Below are 15,380 nucleotides of genomic sequence, written 5' to 3' on the forward strand. Positions count from 1 at the left end.
AGGGATTTCATTAACGTGATCACGTTAATAACCTTGAATAATCACATTTCAAAATATGTGATCACATTAAATATTCACGTGACTTTCCTTTAACTTATAGAAATTGTCCAATTCAGTATGCCCACTGGGGCTTTTTCATTTCTTGGTGGGCTTGGTTTATCATTCTTGTAGTTTCTCGATGGTCTCGTTGAGAAAAACATATATCCCGATGGGGTTTTGGTGGGTTGCCACATCATTACTTATCGAAAATTTTGTGATCACGTTAATTGTGATTATGTGAATGTGATAATAAGCATTGTGATCACAAAAAAGTTCACGCAATCATGTAAATATTAAATCCCTGAGATTCGAGATCAACTTTTGAGATTGTTGAGAACAATGAATACGGTTCTACCAACCATGCAAAGAATGCAATTTCACGTATATCATAGGCATAGCCCAAACAATTACATAACCTATCAAATAGCCTTAAAAAAAATTATATAACAGCACAAAGCTAGCCTAGAAATTGTGCAGGCTTTCAAGAGACCTTGAAACATCTTTAAAGATGTGGTATAGTGGAAGTGGAAAACTGCTTGGCGAACTCAATCAAGCATTCAAAATGTTGACACTTCTTTGATAAACACAATAGGACCACACTACTAGTGTGGAACCTCCTAAAGGTTGAAATAATATTTAAAGTTGAGTGCATGTCAATGAGTGTACTAGCAAAGGGTGCTAAGTGGGTGGCAATGGCAGGCCCGTGTGCGAATCTTGTGGTGGAGAGTGAACGCCCATCTCTGCTTTTAACCCCTTGAAATCTTGTCAAACATCATCTCTTAGACAGTGTCAATATGGTGTATCTACATCAACCAGAGCTCCAAGTTGTTCAATGATCCCCAAGTGAACTTTAGAGGAGGCCATCTTTCGAGTAAGCGAGACATGTCAGCAAGAGAAGCTTACTATTGATCTCATGTAAAGCATGATCTATGTTGTAAAGTAGGCTTCCTACAGTGCTCTGGCGCAAAGTACGTATGACCCAATGCTTGAATCTGACGTAAGGAAAGCCCTCCAATATGCAAGGAGTCGACATGCATGCAACATTAGCTGAAGTCCAAAGAAAAAGAAGTCTTGAAAACAGGATTTTCTAGCAACTAGAGAGGTTGACACTTATGAGAGAACAAAGTTAATGTGTCGGTTGGGTTGGGTGTTGATCTTTAGAGCACAAAGAACATCACCACATACACCATTTTGCATTGTATACTACTATCGATTGATCTGCCACTCAAGGCAAGGAATAAAAAATTTATGGGTAAGCAAGCAACATTGACAACTCTTTGCTTTTACTTCTCCTACACACATCTCACAAGTTTCCGATTCATTCACCATCGCTACCTGATCGTTCAGTCAAATGCAACTGCAGGATGTACTGGATCCAGTTGCAAGGAGGAACTGGGTGTGGTAAAGAGGAAGCATGCACGAAACTCGGTAAGATCCCTCTTGGCTTCATGTCTTCCATAGGTCGCACACAGAGAGAGTTGTCCTCTCACTGGCCAACTCCAACACCCCAAAGGGAAAACCTTGCAATGCTCTTGCTAGTTGGATGTAGGCCAACTCGTTCTTTCATAATCAAGGCAGCTCTCACTCTGCTAGCCCCCCATGCATGACTGCTTTCTTTACTAGTGATATTTCCTCTAATTATAGTCCTACTTTGCACACTTTGCTCCCAATTTTGTCCCATCTCCAAGCTCCACATTTCCTTATGGAGGCAACACTGGACAGTGCGGGCTAGCAGGAATACTCTTCATGATGGCCTCACTTATACAAAGATGTGTCCGACTTGCAATTGATGATCTCTCTTGGTGATTACCCCCTCTTCCATGGCACCTATATCGTACACCGAAAGAATTCCCTCGCATTGTGCTCAATGCCACCACAATAGTCACGTCCTTTCACAATTTCACTTGCTAAAGAAACATTGCTCAAGTGCCAAGCTTAAGGGACAGGGACTGACATGTAGTTGCTAGACACATCACAAAGGAGCAATTGACTCCTTGAAGCTTGTTATAGAAGAGCTCCAGAAATCCTATGATTCTAAGATGGATTAAACTCGTAGAAATGGCACCCTCCAGCAAGTCGAGCCCCATGCTCAATATCATAAGGGTAGTAAGATAATCATATCTTCGGGTATGTCACCCTCCAATTCGTTGCAGAAGAGATCCAATACCTATGTGGTACTAAGGTCTGCATCATTGTTTAAGAGGTCTCCTACGTAGAGTCCGAAGGAGTCACAAGAATTCATCATTGGAGTTGGGGTGAGAGTTTCTGCAAACTGCCCAGTTCTCTACTACAACCACTGCCCTGGATTTGTCTATTAAATGCGAACCCTTGACCATGGAGGCAATCTTCGAGCAACAGGAGCAGGGAGATCCAAATCCCCCTTGGCCTGTGTCCTTTCTCTTGCAACGCCACCCAGTCAGCTTGCTTCAGTGGGCACGCATTGCTATTGTTGTAATAGCCGATCACCGCATCATAGTTATATTTACGTGAGTTGGTTTACTATCGAGGCTGCCGAATGCTGCACCAACGACCTTCAATGAACTTTGGTTCTTTAAGACCCTAAATTGATGACAAAAATGGAGAAACCTGTGGTTGACCAGGCCCTCGCAGCTTCTTGTACACACAGGATTGTTTAGTTTCAAGAGACCACAAGCAAAGGAGCAGGAGAGATGGGCCGAGGCTCTCTCCTAAGAGATCACCCTTGTTCCAATGGATGCCCAGCCCACTACCGTTCCTGCTACACTTGCTAAGCTTCAGGTCAAGAAGAACTTCTTCCGATGCCCCCAAAAGCTTGCCGATGAAGACCACCTCTGTAAATGGCCAGTACAGGAGCCCTTCTCCAAGAGCTTCTCACACTGCCCTTGACTATGGCAACCTCCTTATGTTATCTCTGGAATGGCGACCCCTCTTTTCGCCCAGAGATAGCCCAAGATGCCCACTGATGTCGAGATCAATAACTAGAAATTTGGTGATATAAAATAGGGTTTTGATTGGGGATGCAGAGACTCGTCATCCCCATACTTCTATAAAGTTTATGCTTTGGGGGTTCGCCTCTAGCTGTTGGTCGCAAAGCTATTGGTTGAATTCGGGCGCAGCAAGAGACCAGGCTGGAGGTGGACTGGATAGAGAGACAGAGGCATGCAGATCGTGAGAGCAGATTATAACAAGGGAGACCACAGAATAGAAGTAAGGGTGAGAAGGAATCTAGCAATGCTCAAGGCATGTGGCTCATGGAGTGGGAGGTTGGTGCATGATCAGAGCAGGCCCGCAGGGCAGAGAGGGAGAGGGTTGTAAAATATTCGTTCCCTCTCACCTGTCTGGGCTCGTGCGCCTCAACCCCCATTCCCTCCTTCGCCATGTTTGCTCCAGCCTCCATCCACCTTCTCCGATTCCGCTCAATCCTTTCTTCACTACCATGCTCAGGCTCGACTCTCTGTCCTTGCTCGCTTCTACTCCCACTCAACCTAGTGACTTTGGCTGCTTGAAAGTCCTTGCAAGAGCGCAAACTTTCTCTGGTTGTAGGAGCTCGATTGTAGAAAGCAACCATAGAGCTTTGCAGCCATTCGAGATGGTTAAGAAAAATACTTGCTGCAGGTTCATCACTGCTTAGGTACAGATAGAAATGGGCACGTAGCCGCCAGTCTGATGCGCACAGAGAGAGAGAGAGAGAGACAGAGAGAGAGAGAGAGACTCTGTTGAATATGACAGCATCTCTACAAAATATTCTAGGGTTTTTTGGTCGTAGTGGCCAGTTTCTCGACTGTATCACTTATTTAATGTGAAAAATCATGATAGAACAAACTCCACTGTATTGAGTCCTTAGAATGAGTGTCTCTAAACTTTCATTTTATGAACAAGTGATAAAATCACAAGGCCTGCAAATAGGATTGAAACTAGGATTGAAACTACATGGGCTATGGCCATAAGTCCTCATAATTTCGATCATGCAAAATAGTATGCTCATTTCCAAGCATGGGCACATCGATGAAAATTTGAATTGATATGGGGTCTCTATGCACCAAGAAGGCTTAACTTTAGATGGCATCCACACCCATCATATTTGATGGGGTGTGAATCATGTGATCAAACCAAAGAGTTGGAGTTTTGGACTTTGGACCTTCCCTTCCCTTATGGTAACACTACTATCGGTAGACTTGTGGCCTCTTTGGCAACTTTATCCTCTTCTCTCTCCTTGCTATCTTATCTCTGTGCTTTGCATACTTTCCTAGCCATCATGATGGCCCAATCTACCAATGAACATGAAACCCAAAGAGATTCAAACCCTCCATACATCTAGTAACCTCTTGCATGCATGTGTATGTACAATCTTCTACATTGTGCGAGTGAGAAGTGTATGCATATAGGGGGGTCTAGAGACCCAAAACCTTGAGAATAATCTAGCTGCTATGAAGCAACAAATTCTCTCCTCTTCCCTTTCTCTTTCATTGCTCATTAGAACGATGCTCTCTCCACAAAATTTTTCTCTAAAACACTCTCGAGTCTTCTTGTGCCGATTTGGGCTCTAGATCCTAATTGACCTCATGACCACACACCCCCACCGCAGATGCATAATCTAGAGAGGGGAAAAGAAGCTTTAAGTTCTAAACACACAATAATCTCTATCTACCCAATAATTTTTATCCCCCACACAAACATGGTAGGCACAAACGTTACTCTGCATGTTTAATCTTCAGCGTCATAAAGCTACTTTGAGAGAGAGAGAGAGAGAGAGAGCTATCTCCCACACAAACATGGCACACACAAACGTTACTCATGCTCTCAAACCACCTATACAAAACTCTGTGTATCCAAAAGACGAGTGTGCACCTTCCACCTACAACCAAATAGGTGGAAGCAGGTAATCACATTTGCTTGAAGACATCCGGAACAACAGAGAAATCATTGATGTTATGATCTGGACCAATAAACAGGTAGTCAAATGCCCAAGGCTCATCAGCACAGCTGGACATGTCAGCTTCCCAAGCCCTCGAGACGCACCAAGGCCAGAATGTGTCGGAGGGGAAGGTATTTGTGGACCCAATGCCACACTCTCCTCTTGAGAAGGGTTGAGCTCATGCTCCTCTACGAATTCTAGCTCTGCAAAGCAAGAGTTCTCTTCATGAAGGCCAAAGCCCAGTATGTTGCTTTCCTAGAGGAGAACCAAAAGGCAAACACGAGTAATGCTCAATAATCAAATCAACAAAAGGCAAACATGAGCAAAGCTCAATAATCAAATCAACAAAATACATCACAAATCTACAATATTCTAGAAGATAGTGCTTGCACAACTATGGAGACACAAATCATGACAGATAAATAAATGTTGATTCCTTCGTTAGGAACATCCTAAAATTAAACAAAGTTGTTGTTCCTTAACTGGCCTTGTTATCGACTCAGAGATGACAGATAAATAAATGTCGATTCCTTTGTTAGGAACATCCTAAAACAAAGTTGTTGCTCCTTTTGTGACATATGAAATACATTTACTGGCAGCTTGCTATCGACTCAATGACTTTAACGGAATTCAAGCAGCAATGCAGTGCTACCTTGGAGTTCGGTCGCTATCACATAATCTAGCACCAACCAGATCAGAGAGTAGCTCGTCAAGCCTCCATCCAAAGGCATCAGAGTTAAGATAATCAGAGATGCTGCAATCCTCAACCGAAGAATCCTCAACCGAAGAGGCATCCACATCCATCATCACACTATCATTGTGACTGTTGTTGCCATTATTGTTGTCTGCTACTACTGTCTTGCTGTTGGCCTCTAATTCCCGTAGAAGGGATGAGCGTATAGAACTCAAGAGATAACATCTTACTTCTCACTGTTTGAGGTGAGGGTGGGAGCTTGTTCACAGGTCCCTTTCTACCCATGCCACCATTATCTTTCCTATGACTCTCTACAACCAAAACAAAATAGTGGGCAACAAAATTCTCCAAGGCAAAGTTGTTCTCCTTGAGGGAGCTGGTATACGTAGCTGGCATATGCTGAGTGCTTAGCTTGTCTCTTGGGCCGGGGGCAGGGTGCCCATAGGGCTCATGCCAACTGTAATGGCTACCAAGAGGAGTCTTCTATGCTTGGTTGTGAGGACATTGGAAGAATGCACCGATAAATCGCAATTTCTACAGCGAAGAGCTTGGTCCTCAACGTGAAGAAAAAGGACAGTTTTATCCTGAGAGCCAAGCAGATGAGCAGAGGTTACAAACCACTCTAAATCACATGGTCAGAACAGTAATGAATCCAGATGCATGAACATACACAAAGAAACCTGGAAAATTTTGCAAATAGCTGGTTCTGAGGTGTCAAGAATGAGGGGAACCCTACGATGTTCGATGGCCGGCTTGTTAGTAGCATGCACCTGCGAGTCGCATGTCGAACACAACTCTGCCTCATCGGCACAACAAACTATGCAGGTCACTGCGCTTTCACATACAGCACATAAAAGCTTCATATCCTTCCTCGGCTATGACAGAGCCTTCATGGGTATGTTGTAAACCAAAGAAAAGAGCAGGACCAGGAAAGGATTATTACTCTTCAGGCAGCACACAGCTCTAACCAATTTAAAACCCACTAGTATGGGATTCCCTACGGATATTCTTTCCTCTGCTCTCTCTCTAGAAATCCATGTCGACAGCTTGTAGTCCAAGGGTATCCCACCTCTGCCTCCATCCTCTTCCGCCTCTGCCTGGATGCACTTGCGTTGTATGCCAGACAGAGTGGGCGACTACTGTTGAAGCCTCTCTTTTTTTTTTGTGAGTGAGAATGTATAAAATAAAAAAAAAATTACAATGAAAGTCATGCTCACACCGAACCATGGCACCAAACGGACACCAAATCACTAGCTAACCTCGTACATCAGCTGATGAAGGGAGCCACCCTGACACATACATAACAGCTGACATGGGAGCCACCCAAACATAGGGAAGGACAAGCACCCTGGGGATGCCACCAAGAGAGAAGACATGTCGCATCAACGCCTTTGTCCACCAAGCCATTGATAGAGAGGATATACCGCCCAAGAAGGGGAATCCGAAGCCAACCAACTAGGCTGCCACCGGAGAGCTGGCATTTGCCACAAACCAACCCGCCACCGAGGAGAAACATGGACAAAGATCGCGAAATGGGTGGAGCCCGATAGCCTCCAACCCCAACCCCCAAGGGGCCACCATCACCAAAAAGGAGAGCCAAAACCAGAACGACCAACATGCATGAACGAAGTCTTCAGCATCGATCCACCAGCAAAACCAAACCAACAGAATACATGACCACGACCATTCATCACCAAAGGTACCACAAAAAGTCCATAATCTGTCAACCATGAAACCCGCATGAGCAAACCAACTACGGCAAGGCGAGCAGGTTCTCTTCCATGAGAAGAAGGGCCGCCGCCAAGCCCCCAACACAAAAATATGCTAGATCCCAAGTCCCAAACACCACCGAATAGGGAGTGGACAGCCGAGAGCTCCATCCCCATAGCATCACATTTACGTAGGACCAAGCGAACCCCCATTCGACAACACCACAGCTTGTAGGCCACTCTGATCCTAGAGCAAGCACTCCTTGAGACCTCCTGACAGACCACCGCATGGTCACGCTCGTCAGCCTTTCTTAGATCTGCAGTTCGTCTCTGCCGCCTCCAACCCTGTGCGTTCACCTGCAGCATCGCAGTCAAAGAGACAGTAGTGGCTCGCAACTTTCACTCCATGCATGCGTCTCTACTAAGCATTCCTTCCCCCTTCTTTCTCCCCCCCAAACCAAAACACTTCGTGCAGGCGACATGGCACACTGCTGAGAGAGAGAGAGAGAGAGAGAGAGAGAGAGAGAGAGAGAGAGAGAGAGAGAGAGAGAGAGAGAGAGAGAGAGACGTTTTGCACTTCGCGCTTGTGCGACAGAGAGGCAGTTCCGCTGCTGCACTCACTTGCACGACACATCACATTTGTGGTTGCACTGTAGATGCGTCGCCCACCGCGGCCCGCCTTCAGAAGGAGTGGAGAATTTTTGAGGTCGTCTTTTCTTTCTAGAGAGAGAGAGAGAGAGAGAGAGAGAGAGAGAGAGAGAGAGAGAGAGAGAGAGAGAGAGAGAGAGAGAGACTTTCGAGGTCATTTCAAACTCCACTCACTCCAGACTCCAAGAGAAGATTCCACCAATTGTTTAAAATCATCCACGCATTTAGGCAGGACTCAGGAGAGGTCCAAACCATGATTCAAAAGATACTAAATATATTTGATTGTCTTGCATCGCCCAATCAAAAAATTGAATATTTTTCTTTGGGTTGACAAAAAATACACACTAGTCATCTAAATAAGTGCCCACTATCTTATTTCAATCAATCAACATTTTTGACCTATAAAAAAAATTCTTGAAAATACAACTTCATTTTTTTCTATTTTAGTCAGCAAAAAGATAATGTATCGCTATAGCCTTGCCCTTTGGGCAGGCCAAAAAGGAAACACATAACTATGGTCTCGTCCTTTTGGACGGCCAAAAATATTTAAAATAAAATGTTATATTTAAAAAAAAATAATCTTCTCTTTTTCATTAGCAAAAAAGAAAACCATCACTAAGGCCTTCCCCCTTTGGAGCAGGCCAAAAAGTAAGTTTTCTTGAGCAATAGCGCCAGGCTCTATTGCTCCCCTCAAGCTTATGAGTCATTACCAAAAAATCCCTCTTTCCTTTTCTCTTGTGGAACTCACCTCAACTTTCCAATTTTCAAACTTTTCCCATACTTCTTATTGCCTTTTGCACTTATAACCAAGGAAGGGTTTTAATGCTTGTTTCCCATGGCCGGTGCCCCGTGCACTCGTCTATTGGCTACCCGTCCGGTCCTACCAATTCCAAACATTCTCTTGTTGACTCGAGACCCTTGGAGCTCCACTGCATTGCAACCCTTACACGCCTTCGACCGACACTTTCGAACATGGCAACATATTACATGTTCCCTCCTGTCCGGCCAGTGATCCCCACTTCGATCCCCTACATCTCGCTACATGAGATCTCGATTGACAAGCCACCAAGTCCATCCATCTCATGTTCTTGAAAAGCATACTTAAAAAACAAGAAAATCCATCTGAGGATTTCTTTCTACCGTTCTTGCATGCCAACTTGAATTCGGCCCATCTCGATGTCCATAACTCCAATCGGCCATCCGCAAAGTTTGGTTGAACCCCCATGTTGCATGTGATTTTTTAGGACTTGAGCGAGCTCAAAAATATCATTGTCACCACGCCTATCGACGTGGCCCGATGAGCACGTACCCGACCCTCGGTAAATATTCAACAGGCCATAACTTGCCCGTCATAGCTCCGAACGGAAACCGGAAAGACCGGCATGATCGACAGCTCGAGCTTTACACGTGTATCCATAGATCCCATTTTTCGCCACCTGTCTGTACCTGCCCTGCCCGTCGGGACCTGTGAAGCCTTCTAACTTCGGCCTGGCATATCTTTCACACCGAAGCTCCGTTTTACGAGCCGTTTGGACAAGCTTCTAGAGCATCTTGAACACCACATTTCGGGGCACATTCCACGTCTCACGGACACTTGACGTGCTGTCCCAATTAGCCCACTTCAGAGGCCCGCTGGCCTAAAAAAACACTTTAAGCATGCATTTTCGTTGCCACTGTCCTGGTGAGGTCTCCCACACTGGCTTTAGCCCTTTACTATGCACCTGTTGGCACCCTTTGCACTGCATAGCACACTTTATAGCGCGGACCAACTTTGGCTGCACCAACGTGCTGAATAAGAGCATAATTTTGGTCTTCCAAAGGTCCCCTTATGAAATTGGTACTATTCTAATGCAGTTTGAAAACTACAAATGACTTTATATGTTTAAACCAAGAAACTATGTATTTTTTGGGCTCCCTCACTTAATTAAATCTTGTTGCTTGAACTCTATCTTTAATTTTTTATCGTGCAAAAACTCTTGAAAATCTTGAGTTCTTCATAATAACATTGAAACCAAGGTTTTAAACACCCCAATTGTGTGTGTACCACGTACTTTGATACATTTAGTTGATCTACATAAAAAATTTAATATTATTTGAGGTTTTGAATGCTTATGTCTCAAGAATGAAAATATCAAAGTTTTCTCTTATGCAGTTTTGAATGTTTAAAATGATCCAATAATTGTTGTATAGCAAAGCCCTTCTACTTGCCACCTTGAGTCCTCAATGAAAAGGGCAAGCAATGTATCACTTTCTAAAACTCACAAATACATCATAAACATATTTTTCTTTTTACAAAGATATGCTTGAAATGCTGTACCAAACACATGGAGCTTTTCATTATTTTATATACTCCAAAGTCTTTTTTTTGCAAATGAAACTTTCAATTATCTGTAGTAAAATTGTGGAAAAGTCACCTAAAATTTTCTACAAGGTCGCTTCATTTTTTCTTAAGCTTATAAAATCGATTTCTTCAAAGCATCAATCGCAGTCTTACGAGGGTCAACTTGATGAGTATAGTACTTAATCATGGTGGACTCTAAAATGCAAAGTTATACTTTTGAAAGACCCTCTAGCTAACATATTTCAACATATCAAGAGGGTTTTCTTAAATAAACCATCTAATGCAAGTAGCATTTAATTTAAATTTGTAAAAAAAGGACATTTAAGTGTCTTGCTTTGGTACCAAGCTAGTGTTAATCCTCAAGTGGGGATCTCGGAGGAGATGTTATTATACTGAACTTTTCAGAATTGTTCCAATTTGCAAAGGAGATGCTGTTCGATTTTTTCTGGAAATAAATGATGAAAACATTATCGAAAATAAATGGCTCATTCTCTAAACTTCATATTTGATCTAGGTTATGTTGTTAGTTTCTGTTGTAATTTTTGACACCAATAACAAGGGGAGGGAGTCGTTGACACCTGTCTTCCCAAGTAATGCCAGTTCTGATAGGCTTGTGTTTCTTGGATAGTGACATGTAAGAGATTCTTTCTTTGGGATTACAAGGACAACTACAACAATATCTGAAGATCGTTCACTGTTTGTTATTTTGATTAGTGATAGATGACCCACGTATATTTTACTTGGATAAAAACATGTAGTTCACTATATGTCAGAATCTAGTTTTGTTAAGTATGGAGCTTGATTTACCCTTGTAATTTTCTATGGTAAAAGCGCACATTTGTAAGGCCCCCATTATGAGAAAAATCACTCGTCGGAAACCAAAATTTTCACGGTAAAAAATCAGGGGCAGCTTTAGGGGCCTCGAGGGCAGAAACCCCCGAGACTTTTTTTTCCCTCGCTGGAATATTCCTTTTCGCCGGAATATTATGGCCGGACGGCGGCCGGAAAGTGGTCGAAAAACAACCGTCGGTTGGCCGGTGGCCGGTAGTCAATGGCCGGTGGCCGATGGTTGGAAGTCAATGGCCGGTGGCCGAATTCAAAAGCGGACTTGTCTTCTCAAGGGCGGCCACACATGGGCGGATTGGGGGGTCCGATTTGGACTTATCTACACAAGGGAGGCTACACATGTCTGCCTCTCATAAGAGAGGGCAACCCTTTTGGCCTATAAAAGGAGGCCATTTTTACACACATTTGATAGTGTGAAGTTGATGCAACAAGGTGAGTGTGAGGTAGTGAGAGTGAAACAAGGCGGGAGCTGCATTAAAGGTATAATCCTTTTGTAAACTACTTCTTATTTTGAAGTACTAAAGCCATTGAGTGGCTGCTTTCCCGTGGACGTAGCCCACATTGGGTGAACCACGTATATCGTGTGTACTCTCTCTCTCTCTCTCTAATCTCATGTATGTAAATTTGTCTCTCTCCATTAAGTAATCTACTCAATTATCTATTTAGCTACGTCTTATTTCCTAACAACTGGTATCAGAGCAAGGTTTGCTCGTAGCTAAATTATCTCAAGGAAAGGATTCCTTGAATTGAGTGGGAGTTATGGCGGAGGAAGGGAAGCTTAAGATTGAGAAGTTCAATGGCAAAAACTACCAACATTGGAAGATGCAGATTGAAGACTATCTCTACCAGAAGGACCTCTATCTGCCACTAGGCGGTCTTGCAAAGAAGCCCGCAACGATGGCAGATGAAGCATGGATTGTCCTTGATCGAAAGGCACTGGGAACAATCCGGTTAAGATTGGCGTCAACGGTGGCCTTCAATGTTTCGGAGATGAAGACCACGGAGGACTTGATGAAGTCACTTGACGACTTCTACGAGAAACCATCAGCATCCAATAAGGTATTTCTTATGAAGCGCTTGTTCAATCTAAAGATGGCAGAGAATGGTTCAGTTGCAGAACACCTAAATGACTTTAACACAAACATAAGTCAACTTCGATCCGTGAAAATCAATTTCGATGACGAAGTGCGAGCTCTCCTTATACTATCATCCCTACCGGATAGTTGGGACAGCCTTGTGATAGCCGTAAGTAATTCTATTTCTGGCACAAATACTCTTAAGTTTGATGATGTTGTCGGTGTTCTCCTAAGCGAGGAAATACGAAGGAGAAGCACAGGAGAATCATCAAGTGCTGCATTGTCACTGGAAACAAGAGAAAGGCCTAAGGAGAGGTTTAAAAACCAGAAGGGTCGTGATCGCTCAAGACGAAGCAAGTTACGCACAAAGTCAGTTCTTGAATGTTGGAACTGCGGCAAGAAGGGCCACGTCAAGAAGGATTGCTGGTCCAAGAAGAAGAAGGAGACTGAGTCTTAAGACAACAAGCCAATATCGGAGGCCAATGTGGCAGGTAAAGTAGAGCAAGATGCTCTAATTCTCTCATTAGACAATGTGTTTAATTCCTGGATAGTAGATTCCGGGGCTTCATTCCATGAGACACCACACAAGCAACATTTCCAAGATTACACCAAACGTAATTTTGGGTATGTATACTTGGGAGATGATGAAGCTTGTGAGATTGTCGGCAAAGGTACAGTTTCTGTCAAAACTGCTAACGGAAATTAATGGAAGCTTAAAGATGTTAGGCATGTTCCTTCTCTTCGGAAAAATTTGATCTCTACAGGACAATTGGACGATGAAGGTCACAAAATTGCATTTGGAAACAAACGGTGGAAGATCTCAAAGGGATCTTTGGTGGTTGCCAAGGGAGAAAAGGTTGGTACACTTTACTTGTGTACTATGAGCACGCAACCTTCAGCTTGTGCAGCAACTATAGAAGTTGACAGTGCGGTGTGGCACTATCGGCTTGGGCATATGAGTGCCAAAGGAATGCAAATCCTTCAGACAAAGAAGCTTCTACCAGGTTTGAAAGAAGTGGACTTAGAGTTCTGTGAAGATTGTGTTTATGGTAAACAAAAGAGGGTAAAATTTCAAAAATCAGGAAATGAAAGAAAAAATAAAAAACTTGAGTTGGTTCATTCTGATGTTTGGGGTCCTGCAAGTACACCATCACTTGGTGGCTCATTGTACTATGTAACATTCATAGACGATGCAACTAGAAAAACATGGGTTTATATCATGAAGAATAAATCCGATGTATTTTCCATATTTCAAAGGTGGAAAGCTTTTGTGGAGAATGAAACAGGTACCAAGGTTAAATGCCTCAGATCCGACAATGGAGGCGAATATTGCAGCCAAGCTTTTGAAAGCTTTTGTGCTAGCAATGGTATTCGGAGGCAAAGGACAACCCCAAGGACACCTCAACAAAATGGGATTTCGGAAAGGATGAACATGACAATCATGGAGCGAGCACGAAGCATGCGGCTACATGCTGGGCTACCGCTTGAGCTTTGGGCGGAGGCTATAAGTACGTCTGTGTACTTAATCAATTGGTCACCCTCAACGGCATTGGATGGGGGAGTTCCAGAAGAGGCATGGACAGGTAAACCGGTGAATTATGCATTTCTCAAAGTGTTTGGGTGTGAGGCTTTCATGCACATAGATAGAAGCCTAAGATCAAAGCTAGATACAAAGTCTAAAAAGTGTTTCTTCATTGGCTATGGAGAAGGTGACTTTGGGTATTGCCTATGGAATCCTGAAGATGGTAAAATCTTAAGGAGCAGGGATGTAATTTTTAACGAACAAAATATGTACAAATATTACTTGGAAAGAAAACAAACAAAAGAAACAGGTGATGAGTACATGGAGCTTGAGGACGGTGAAGACTCAAAGACTACAAACGGTGACAATGAGCAACAACGTCAACCAAATGAGGAGCCTCAACCTATTCCCCGAAGATCTACAAGAGCAAGTAGACCTCCAAAAAGGTTTGTTCCTTCCTTCAACCATCTCTTGATCTCAGATTCTGGAGAGCCGGAATCATACGAAGAACTATGCAACATGAATCCAAAGAAGAATAGACGAAGAGCATGCAAGTGGAGATGGACTCACTACATCGCAACCAAACATGGAAATTGGTTGAGTTGCCTAAATGTAAGCGGGCACTTCAAAACAAATGGGTGTACAAGGTGAAGGAAGAAGAAGGTGGGAAGAAAAGGTACAAGTCTAGGCTTGTGGTAAAAGGGTTTTCTCAAAAGAAAGGTATTGAATTCAATGAAATATTTTCTCCTGTTGTAAAAATGAACCCAATTAGGCTTGTCTTAAGCCTTGTGGCTGCTCATGATTTAAATCTTGAGCAAATGGATGTAAATACGGTATTCCCTCACGGTGACTTAGAGGAGGAAATATACATGCTTCAACCAAAGGGGTATGAAGTAAAAGGTAAGGAGAAAATGGTTTGCAGATTAAAGAAGAGCTTGTATGGTTTAAAGCAAACATCAAGACAATGGTACTTGAAGTTTGATCGATGGATGTTGGATCATGGATTCACAAGATGCAACTCGGATCACTGCGTCTACACGAAGAATTTGGGAGATGGGAAATTCATCATCCTAATGTTGTATGTTGATGACATGTTGATTGCAAGTGCTAACATGCAGGACATCAAAGACCTAAAAGAGGAGCTGTCTAAATCTTTTTCAATGAAAGATTTAGGTGCTGCAAAGAGGATAATTGGTAGGAAAATATCAAGTGACAGGACGAAGAAGACAATAAAGCTATCTCAAGAAGATTACATCAAGAAGGTACTAGAAAGGTTTGCAATGCAAAATGCAAAACCAGTTTCTACACCTTTGGCTGGTCATTTTAAACTAATGAAGGATATGTGTCCAAAAACACAAGAGGAGATAGCCTATATGTCTAAAGTTCCATATGCTGCAGCGGTAGGTTCTCTAATGTATGCTATGGTCTGGACAAGGCCAGACATTGCACATGCAGTGGGAGTTGTGAGTAGGTTCATGGACAACCTAGGTAAAGAGCATTGGCAAGCTGTGAAGTGGATACTTAGGTATCTAAAAGGGACAACAACAAATGCTTTGTATTTTGGAGGAACTGATATTTTTCTAGAAGGGTATGCTGATGCAGATATGGCAG

At 43.1% G+C, this 15,380-nt stretch overlaps 2 pseudogenes; both read right to left on the minus strand.

The window, feature by feature from the left end:
• Positions 1–446: 446 nt before the first annotated feature.
• Positions 447–6,490, minus strand: LOC147427273 (uncharacterized; annotated as a pseudogene).
• A 391-nt stretch (positions 6,491–6,881) lies between these two features.
• On the minus strand, positions 6,882–7,507 carry LOC147427274 (uncharacterized; annotated as a pseudogene).
• Positions 7,508–15,380: the final 7,873 nt, after the last annotated feature.

The sequence above is a fragment of the Adiantum capillus-veneris genome, chromosome 24 (genome assembly GCF_014529385.1).
Source record: "Adiantum capillus-veneris isolate H3 chromosome 24, ASM1452938v2, whole genome shotgun sequence".
In the NCBI taxonomy this organism is placed as follows: Eukaryota; Viridiplantae; Streptophyta; class Polypodiopsida; order Polypodiales; family Pteridaceae; genus Adiantum; species Adiantum capillus-veneris.